The following is an 8,834-nucleotide window of genomic DNA, read 5'->3' on the forward strand; positions in this document are numbered from 1 at the left end:
CGTCCATATGCCTCATGCTCCAGGGCCACAGTGCAACAGGGCTCTAGAGAAGGAACGCCCCAGCTTCCTGCTCCAGGAGTGACATCACCCCTGTCATTCTTGTGCCCCGCCCCTTGCCTGAGACAACATGCGTGCATTACTGGAGCTGCAGGAGACAGTACTCACCCACAGCCCCCCTGTACAACCTGAACTTATTACCCATCTTCTCATTATGCCTTCCTCCCACCTCAGCTCACCAGAGCCCAAGGTGAGGCCCCCGGTCATCCACCCTGGATCCTTACCCATAACTTCTCTGCATCTACGAATCTGTCCCAATCCCCCACCCCTTCTCTCTTGAATCCTTCCTCCACACCCTCTGTGTCCCACAGTCTATCACCAGCAAACGTCCCTGTATCCTCAATGACTCTCTGAACATTCCTGTCACCTTCTTGCTCTGAAGGAAACCTGCTGGTCCATGCCCCCCCCCCCCAACACACACACACAATGCCATTGCTTCCCTTGGTGTATTTCCTCTCACACCAATGGCCTTGGTGCAGCCAGTGTTCACCTTGCTTCCCACTAGTGCTTTCCAACCACTCTGCCCTCCTTTCCACCAAGGACTCAGATCCTTTGAAGTTCTCACCACCAGACTTCACTGCTTCCCTGGTGCGCTCCCTTTCCATTTTGTATCTGCTCCTCTTTCCCTAACCTTCTTTGATTCTTCCCTCCTATCTTATGAAATTACCTTGTCAGGCCTTTCAGCTATATTGGGGGGTGTGGGGGGGAAACAACAACAAAAAACTGTGGGTGTTCCACCAGCAAGGATGCATTTACAATGATATACAACCTGCTACTCAAAGTGTAGTCTTTGGGCTGGTACCACCTGGGAGTTTGTAGGAAACACAAAATATCTGGTCTCACTCCAGTCCCACTGGATCAGAATCCCTAGGTTCTTTGTTAGCCCGTTCAAGTGTGATGAGCTCTGATACACAACCTAATGCAGGCCCCTTGCTGACCAGCAAGAGTTGTACTGCGTCCCCAGCCACAGTGTCCTGGGACTCAGCTTCTACCTCACTGAGAATCAATTGTATCCCCTTCATTTCTTCCTACCCTGGAAACTACCAACTGGCCAGCAATTGCCCCGACGCGTGACTTCCCTCCTTTTTTCTATGGATGAAAGGTTTTAGTTCTTTCCAAAGGCCAAACCCTCTCCCCATTCTCAGACCCCATTCCCTGGGGCCAAAAAACTGTAAGGCGCGTGCCATCCCCACTGAAGGGAACAAGGGCCACTGGCCAGAGCATGATGGTCACTGGGAGCACGCTGCCAGCTCACGTGAAAACGGAGAGCCTCAAGGTTGCCTTGAATAGGGGCTGTGAAGATCAGCTGTTTGCAATGTGAGATTCCAGCAAGAGGACTCCCTGAGTCCTCTTGGATGATCAGAAAAGTGGAAACCTGATTTCTGTGAACCATGGAAAAGAAGAGTGTCTGGTTCCTACGCCAGAAAGTTCAGACGAGACCAGCAAGAGAGCTGCAGGTTGCTGAAGCAAGGCGTTACCATCCATTGAACTTCTGGCCCTCACATAATTGCTCAAGGCCAAGGAATACAGTGGCGCTCCCTTCTCCTAACTCCTTGGCCCAAGCGTGGTCCCTGGCATTGCTTCAGCTGCCACTCCAAGCAGCAGGAGGAGAGAGAAGCGAGGAGTGTGTCTGCACCCCGGCAGGGGAACGCACATGCGGGCCCGGACAATGCAGCAGCAGGCTGAGGCAGGAAGTGAAGTCTCCGCTTCTTTCCAGCGAAGGAAATGGAAGCACCGGCTCCCATTGGAGAAATCAAAGCAGCATTGTTTCAAATCACAGAACCGTCCAGGAGAGAACAAAGGTTTTGGCCTTGATCCCTCTCTGGAGAAGATGCTATCGCAGACACTCCACCCCACTCGGATGAATCCAGCCTGCTCGGGACTAAGACCACTTACAAGTTTGTTTATTAGGATCGTGCTCAAGAGTAGTGATCCTCTGGTCGTCTGACCAGCACTCAGTGCCTTCACAGTTGTCAGAATGAGAACGAAATCTGGTGAGCAATGTGAACGGTTTCTAAGAAACAGCAACCTGACCGTTCACAGCCGCGTGGAGGGTCTGGCAGCTCATCGGAGGGTCACTGTGTCTGCGACTCACGCCTGAGCGCAGGCGCCCCGGCCGCAGAGCAGATGGCTGCCTTTGACAGTCCAAGTGGAAACATCACGCCAACAAAGTGAATTTGCTAAAACACATTGCAGGAGAGGACGGAGCTACCAGAGACCGCAGTGGAGAGAGTCCAATCCTTTCCCGCAACCTCTATTTTTAGATAAGAAATTTGATTTTTAAGAACAAAATATCAATTAGCACCCACTTCTTGCCAAGTCTTATGCTTGGCCCTTGGAAAATAGATGAAAAAGATATAATCCATGTCCTTGAGCTCACTGTCTGGTGGGGACATATGAATAGATCATTTCAATCAATAATCTGGGGTAATTTAGGACAGAGGTGAGAAGCCTAACACATCTCCTTTCTTTTTTAAAAAAAATGTATTTTTATTGATTTCAGAGAGGAAGGGAGAGGGGGAGAGAGACAGAAACATCAATGATGAGAGAGAATCATCGATGGGCTGCCTCTGCACACCCCACACTGGGGATCAAGCCTGCAACTGGGGCATGTGTCCTAACTGGGAATTGAACTGTAACCTTCTGGTTCATAGGTCGACGCTCAACCACCGAGCCACGCCAGCTGGGCACACATCTCCTTTCTATGGGAGCACACAACAATAACCGATGTCCAAATTATGACCCTGAACCATCAAGAGGATTAAATATCTCACTCAGAAGTATCATATCTGGGAATGGAGAGGGGTGCAACTGAGAAAGGGTACACAGGAAGATTCTAGGGTGTAGGCATTGCATTATCTTCACATTTTACTACAATACATATTCTTCTGTGTGCATGACAAAAAGAAGGAGTGAGCTGAGTCTGACAATACTGAGTCTTCTGATTTAACTGTACCTTCTTTTCCCCAATCCCCTCAATGCCCAGGACAGGACCTTTCTTGATTGTTAACTCAGTTTGAAACTGTTTGCTGTGATTTGTCACCCAAAGCATCCTCATTGCAATCGGGCTATAGAATACAGCGTTTTCCTAACTTATTTGCCTATCTACCCCATTCTTTCTTAAGGAGTATCTTCTGGGACTGGTGTCTCATAGAAAACATTCTGGGGGACACATGGATTGGCGATCTAGTCAGGAGGCAGAACTGACAAGAATTCAAAGTGCAGTGACTTCTGGATAAGAGACTTGCACATCCAGCTCAGATGTCTTGCCCCTTGGTGTTCTCTTCACTACACAGCCGTGGAGCCGTGGACCCCACAAACAAATACAGATTTGCCCCCAGAATGCTGCAATAATGGCAATCTACAGTCACTCAGCTACGACAAGGAAAATACATAGAAAGTCGATATATTTTTCGAAACTCAATATTTTCAAAATGAAAAATATTACCAAAACATTTTTGCTGTAGTAAGCAGAATAAAGAAAAGCAAAAAGCAGCAGTAAATACATGTATTTCAAAGCAAAAAAAAAAATGTAACTTATCTGTACCTTTGGAAATATTAGGCTCGCAACAGCAGACATGGTTTTCAGTTACTTAAAACAGAAAGACCTCAAGTTACTAGTGCAGTGGAGGCTGATTACACAGTCTGTTTCAAATTCTCTGCAATGGAGACAACAGACCCAAACCACGGGCCCTGCAGTGGAGGCACGTGCAGAGGAGAGAATGACCTGCGGCTGCACCTGGGACCAAAGACCCTCCCCCCCCGCCCCGCCCACGCCACGCCCCCCAAGGGACCAAAGGACTGGGATGTGGACGAAACCTGAAGCCCAGAACCCTTTCAGAAGTGAAGGGTCTGTTGCCCAGGAAGATCTGGCTGAGCCCCTTACCACGCCTGGCTAAGTCCCAGGGCCCTGCAGGTGAAACCTGTCCAACCAGCCTTCCCCGTGCCCGAGCCTCCTAAGCCAGTGGTTCTCAACCTTGGCTGCACATTAGAATCACCTGGGAATCTTTTTAAAATCCTGTTTCTGGGCCTCATCCTCCGAAAGTTCAGTTTCTTTGTTATGGGGTGGGGCACACCATTAGTAACAAAGAAAAACAGAATTTCCGGAGGATGAGGCCCAGAAATCAGGATTTAAAAAGATTCCCAGGTGATTCTAATGTGCAGCCAAGGTTGAGAACCACTGTCCTAAGCCCTCAGAAACCCTTAACCTAGGGGTAAGCAAGCACGGTGGATTTGAGGCACGATCTTCTCCGTTGGTGCCTTCTTGATCAAGAAACCTTTTTTTACTCCGAATAAATAAATAAATAAATAATAAAGTAAAAATAAAACTGTGCAACGGCCCTGGAGTGTATAACTTAAAAGGAGCCTCAAACAACCTTACTTTATAGGTGGGGATGCTGAGGCTGAGACGTGAAGCATTTTGTCACATCAATGTCAGCGTCAGAGTTGGGCTGGAGGCCAGGGCAGCCTTCCTATTGTCAGGGCCTGATGCAAACGGAGACTGAGGACAGCCTGCAGTCTGCTGATTGCTCCACTCAAATCAAGGACACACAGATGTCGATGAACTTGACTGACCTGTAGCACACCCTCCTGCCCTGTGCAGCTGATGTACACGGCAAGCAAGCACCGAGACGGACCTGTCCTGCTCCCACACACCCGGAAAACCAGAGCGCCAGAAACCGCCTTTAGGGAAAATCTGCACTGGCTTAGGCTCCAAATTCTAGTTCTAGTTTTCGGAGCTGAGACTAGTCTCCTTGAAAAGATCTTTCTTGCTCCTATTGGCTACTTACTCTCCCAGGGAAGAAACTGCTCATTAGTGGAATCAAAACAAGGGATACTTTGAAAGCTCCAGGAAAGTCATATTGCCTGGAGAGTAAACATTTTTTTTTTCTCAGGGAGAACTAGGAAGGAGCAAGAATTCTTTAAAGGAAGGACCTATGAAAAAGAGTAACTGACCAGTCCCCAGGGGGCCTGAAGAGGGCTCAGTGAGCTCGATGCCTGCCAGGCGTTCAGAACCGATCCGCTCCTGGGGGGGCTCCTCCGGGAATTCACCAGGTGCTCACCCCTGAACCTGCCTGCATGATCCTTGCAACAACCTCATGAATTAGGCGTAGTCTTCTGCTATAATGGAATAGCTGCTCACTTAGGAAACCTCATGGTATAAAAATAGTACTGTCGGCGGAGGAAGTGATTTAGTTACAGAGTCAGAATAACCATGTGGTTTTTCCTGCCTAAATTTAGGCAAAATTTACTTTACAATTAAGTAGCTCTAATTATGGTTGTGGTACTTGGTCTAGCTCTGAATTGACATCAGAGCCAATGGCATTCACATTCTCTCACTGTGACAGATCCGACTGAGGCTTTCCAAGCTTGCAGTGTGGTGCTCACTTCAGCAGCACACGGGCTAAGACCGGACCGGTGCTGAGATAAATAGGGCTCCTCTGCAAGGCTGACACGCAAATCCTTTGTGTTCCATATTTTTAGTAAGAAGTGCAAATTGGTAGTTGCAAAATAGTCACAGGGAAGTAAGTACATCATAGAAAATATAGTCAGTAATAGTGTGATAACTACATATGGTGGCGGTTGGGCTACTGGAAATAGCGAGGGGAACGCTATGTAAAGTACATGGTTGTCCCCGTGGTCAGCAAACTGAGGCTCGCGAGCCACATGCGGTTCTTTGTCCCCTTGAGTGTGGCTCTTCCTAAGCCTTAGGAGTACCCTAATTAAGTTAATAACAATGCACCTACCTATATAGTTTAAGTTTAAAAAATTTGGCTCTCAAAAGAAATTTCAATCGTTGTACTGTTGATATTTGGCTCTGTTGACTAATGAGTTTGCCGACCACTGGGCTAGGATGACTGAATGTGGGAAATACATAAATGCACAGACCCTGTGATGGGAGGTACTATAAACAGTACAAGGAATGGACAGAGTGGGTGTGTGGCTACAGAGAAGAGGTCCATTGAGAGAATAAACCAAACTGATCACCAAGGTTTGGACTATGTGGGGTTTTCAGCCATGGTCCGGCGAGTCACTCTCTCCCAAGGGAAACAGGTGAATATAGAGAGATTTACACCAGACAATGGCAACAGCTGAACATTGTAATTCTCTAGGGTGCTATATCTCAGAAGAGCATAGGACAGGAATTCTTGTTCCAACCAGAGTCAGGGTCTCACTTCGAGGGAAAGTACCCAATAGCTATGAGAAGACAGAAAGTACACAGGTGACACACTAACTTAGCTATGTGACTCTGAGCAAGTCATGTCCCCCTTCTGAACCCTACCTCCTCCTCTAACCACCCAGAATTTGGGCCCAACACTTTGTAAGAATTTGTTGAATCTTTGGAGATAAATAGACTCACTTTCCAGCCATGAGCTTTGTCTAGAGTGGAGCTATTATTTTTCCTCTTTAAAAGGTCTCTTGAAATACAAGAACATCATTTAAAAGTGAGATCTTGCTGTAGATGGATGTTCCAGTATTAGATGAGAAGGGGAATAAGACCACATCCATTTAAAATCTGACAGAGGACCAGGGAGAATAAAACCCTCTTGGTCTAATGACAGGACTAAATTGGGTTCTGTTTCAAGTTGCCATTGAGTTTCTGAGTTCTTTAGAAGGAAGATAAAACAACCTCAAAAAAGAATGATGTCTATATACTTACCTGGCAGGGGAGATACCATGATCATGAAGGTGGTTTTCCCAGGGCGAGTCTTATCCATTGCACTCCGGATGTGCTGACCCCTGCAATTCCCCCAAATGTGGGAAACTCGACTGCATAATTTGTGGTAGTGGGGGACTGCGTTCGCGCTAAAAAAAAAAAAAAAATGATGTACATAACGGATTAATTTCCAGAGCATTCACAGATGCCATTTATGTTGCAAGTCTTCCTTCCTCAATTGTTTTCAATTTTCAATTAAGGGGTTATTTTAAAGCAAATAGATGAACCTGGTGAAAGGGAGAAAGAGAGTGAGGAGGGAGTGTGGGAAAGAGAGGCTTTGTAATGACTTCCATGTGAGGACAGCCTGGGACCCCTTTCTCCAACCTCATCTCCTTCCATCCTTTCTTTCACTTTATGGTTGGAACACATCATAATTCCCCAACTTGTACACTATTTCAAGCCTCTGGGGTCTTGTGTCCAAGTAGAGAAGTAGAGTTCTTTATTCCTCCTTTTGGTACGGTTTCAAAACCCTCTGCCTTATCCTGTAAAAAAAAAAAGACAGAAGAGCGCAGATTGGTTTGGCTCAGTGGATAGAGCGTCGGCCTGCGGCCTGAAGGGTCCTAGGTTCGGTTCCAGGAGAGAGAGAGAGAGAGAGAGAGAGAGAGAGAGAGAGAGAGAGAGAGAGAGAATATGAGGGGGAGAGGGAAGAGGAGCCATTATGCTGTACACCTGAAACCAATACAAATAAAGTTGAAGGAAAAATAAACTTACAGAGCAGGAGAAATGGCTTGTTTAGACGAGGAAAGTGGTGTACCCAGGGAAGTGACTTGCCGGAGGTCACATGGCAACAGAGCAAGGTCCCAGACTACTGCAGACCCCCTGGAATCCGCAGGTCTGCACTTAACCACCGACCCAGGTGCTGCTGAGCTTCTCTTCAAGATGGTGCCATAGGAAGATCCCGACCTCACCTCGCGGAGGATGCACCCAAAACCACCGTTCACATGGGTCAGTTTTCTCCTAAAAACACACACACACACACCCCTAAGAGCCAGTAAAATATTCTTTCAATTCAGGTAAATGAGAAAAAACCACTTCGAAGGCGGTAGGAAAGGCTGACACAATCTCACCTAAATCCCACCCACAATCTGGAGGGAACCCACCACCCAGGGTTCTCCGAGGAGTGAGTTTATACCCTACATCGGCCACCCAACTTCTAAGATCTGCACCTGGGAGACGAGCCCCCAAATATCTCGCTGAGAACCATCGGGGCCTGTGGTGAACTGAGAAAGGGCTGGCGCGCACCCACTCACCTGGGCCCAGCCGGCAGCAGCCTGGGGAAAGCACGCCCCCAGGTGAAAGCGCTCACCTGCCCATGTAAAGCCGAGGAGGAGCGCAGGGCCTGATGGGTGCCATCCTTGTGCACTCCCTCTGCCTTGCGAAAGCCGTCTTTCTGCTCAGGTGCCTCTCCCTGCTCTGACATCATCTTCTTTTTTCTTTCTTTTTACTCTTTTTTTTTTGGTGGGTGACATTTTTTGCACGCCCCCTCTGCCTTCACCACTTCCATGCCCTCCCTCCGCTGCCCTCCAGAGCCCCAGTGCCTCTCAGAGGGGAGCTCCTAGGTGTGGCCAGTGCCTGGTGTTTGCATCTGTGGCCCAGTTTTTGTGGTTGCTGCCCAGGGGACACCCCTTGGTCCCTGGCTCTGGAGGCCAGAGGGGCTTGTGTTCCTCTGTCCCATGGAACTGTACCATCAGAGACAGTTCTTGGCAGGCCAGCAGCCCCTGGGCACTGCACAGACAGCAGTGACCCCCCGCCCCCCCACCTCCCCTCTTTCTATGAAAGGGGCTGATTTGTATGTCTGGGAGCTTTGGCTGCACATGGAGGGATCCATGGAGCTGCTCTCTGAGAGCAGAGGCTGGAGCAAGCAACCTCTGCCTTCCCTCTCTCACTCGATCCTGCAGAATCTCAGACCTACACTCTCAGGGCACAGCCAGATACAGACCAGGGCCTCTGTGAGAGGCCTCTTGCTTACAATCACCGTGCACTGAGGGCTGCCTTCCAATTTTGCGTGTTTTCTTTTTTTATACTTTTTTTCTTTTTAGTGTTTTCTTTTTATCTGATA

General features: G+C 48.2%; 1 long non-coding RNA gene and 1 other non-coding gene across 2 annotated transcripts; both read left to right on the top strand.

Moving 5' to 3' along the window:
- Positions 1 to 21: 21 nt before the first annotated feature.
- LOC111826220 lies at positions 22 to 3,560 on the top strand. The gene is made up of 2 exons (XR_002829507.1): positions 22 to 247; positions 3,183 to 3,560. It is a non-coding gene; the product is annotated as an uncharacterized LOC111826220 (long non-coding RNA).
- Positions 3,561 to 6,710: 3,150 nt separating this feature from the next.
- LOC111826221 lies at positions 6,711 to 6,869 on the top strand. Its single transcript, XR_002829508.1, has one exon. It is a non-coding gene; the product is annotated as a U1 spliceosomal RNA (small nuclear RNA).
- The last annotated feature ends 1,965 nt before the right edge of the window (positions 6,870 to 8,834 follow it).

The sequence above is a fragment of the Myotis lucifugus genome, unplaced genomic scaffold, assembly GCF_000147115.1.
Source record: "Myotis lucifugus unplaced genomic scaffold, Myoluc2.0 scaffold_61, whole genome shotgun sequence".
Lineage (NCBI taxonomy): Eukaryota > Metazoa > Chordata > Mammalia > Chiroptera > Vespertilionidae > Myotis > Myotis lucifugus.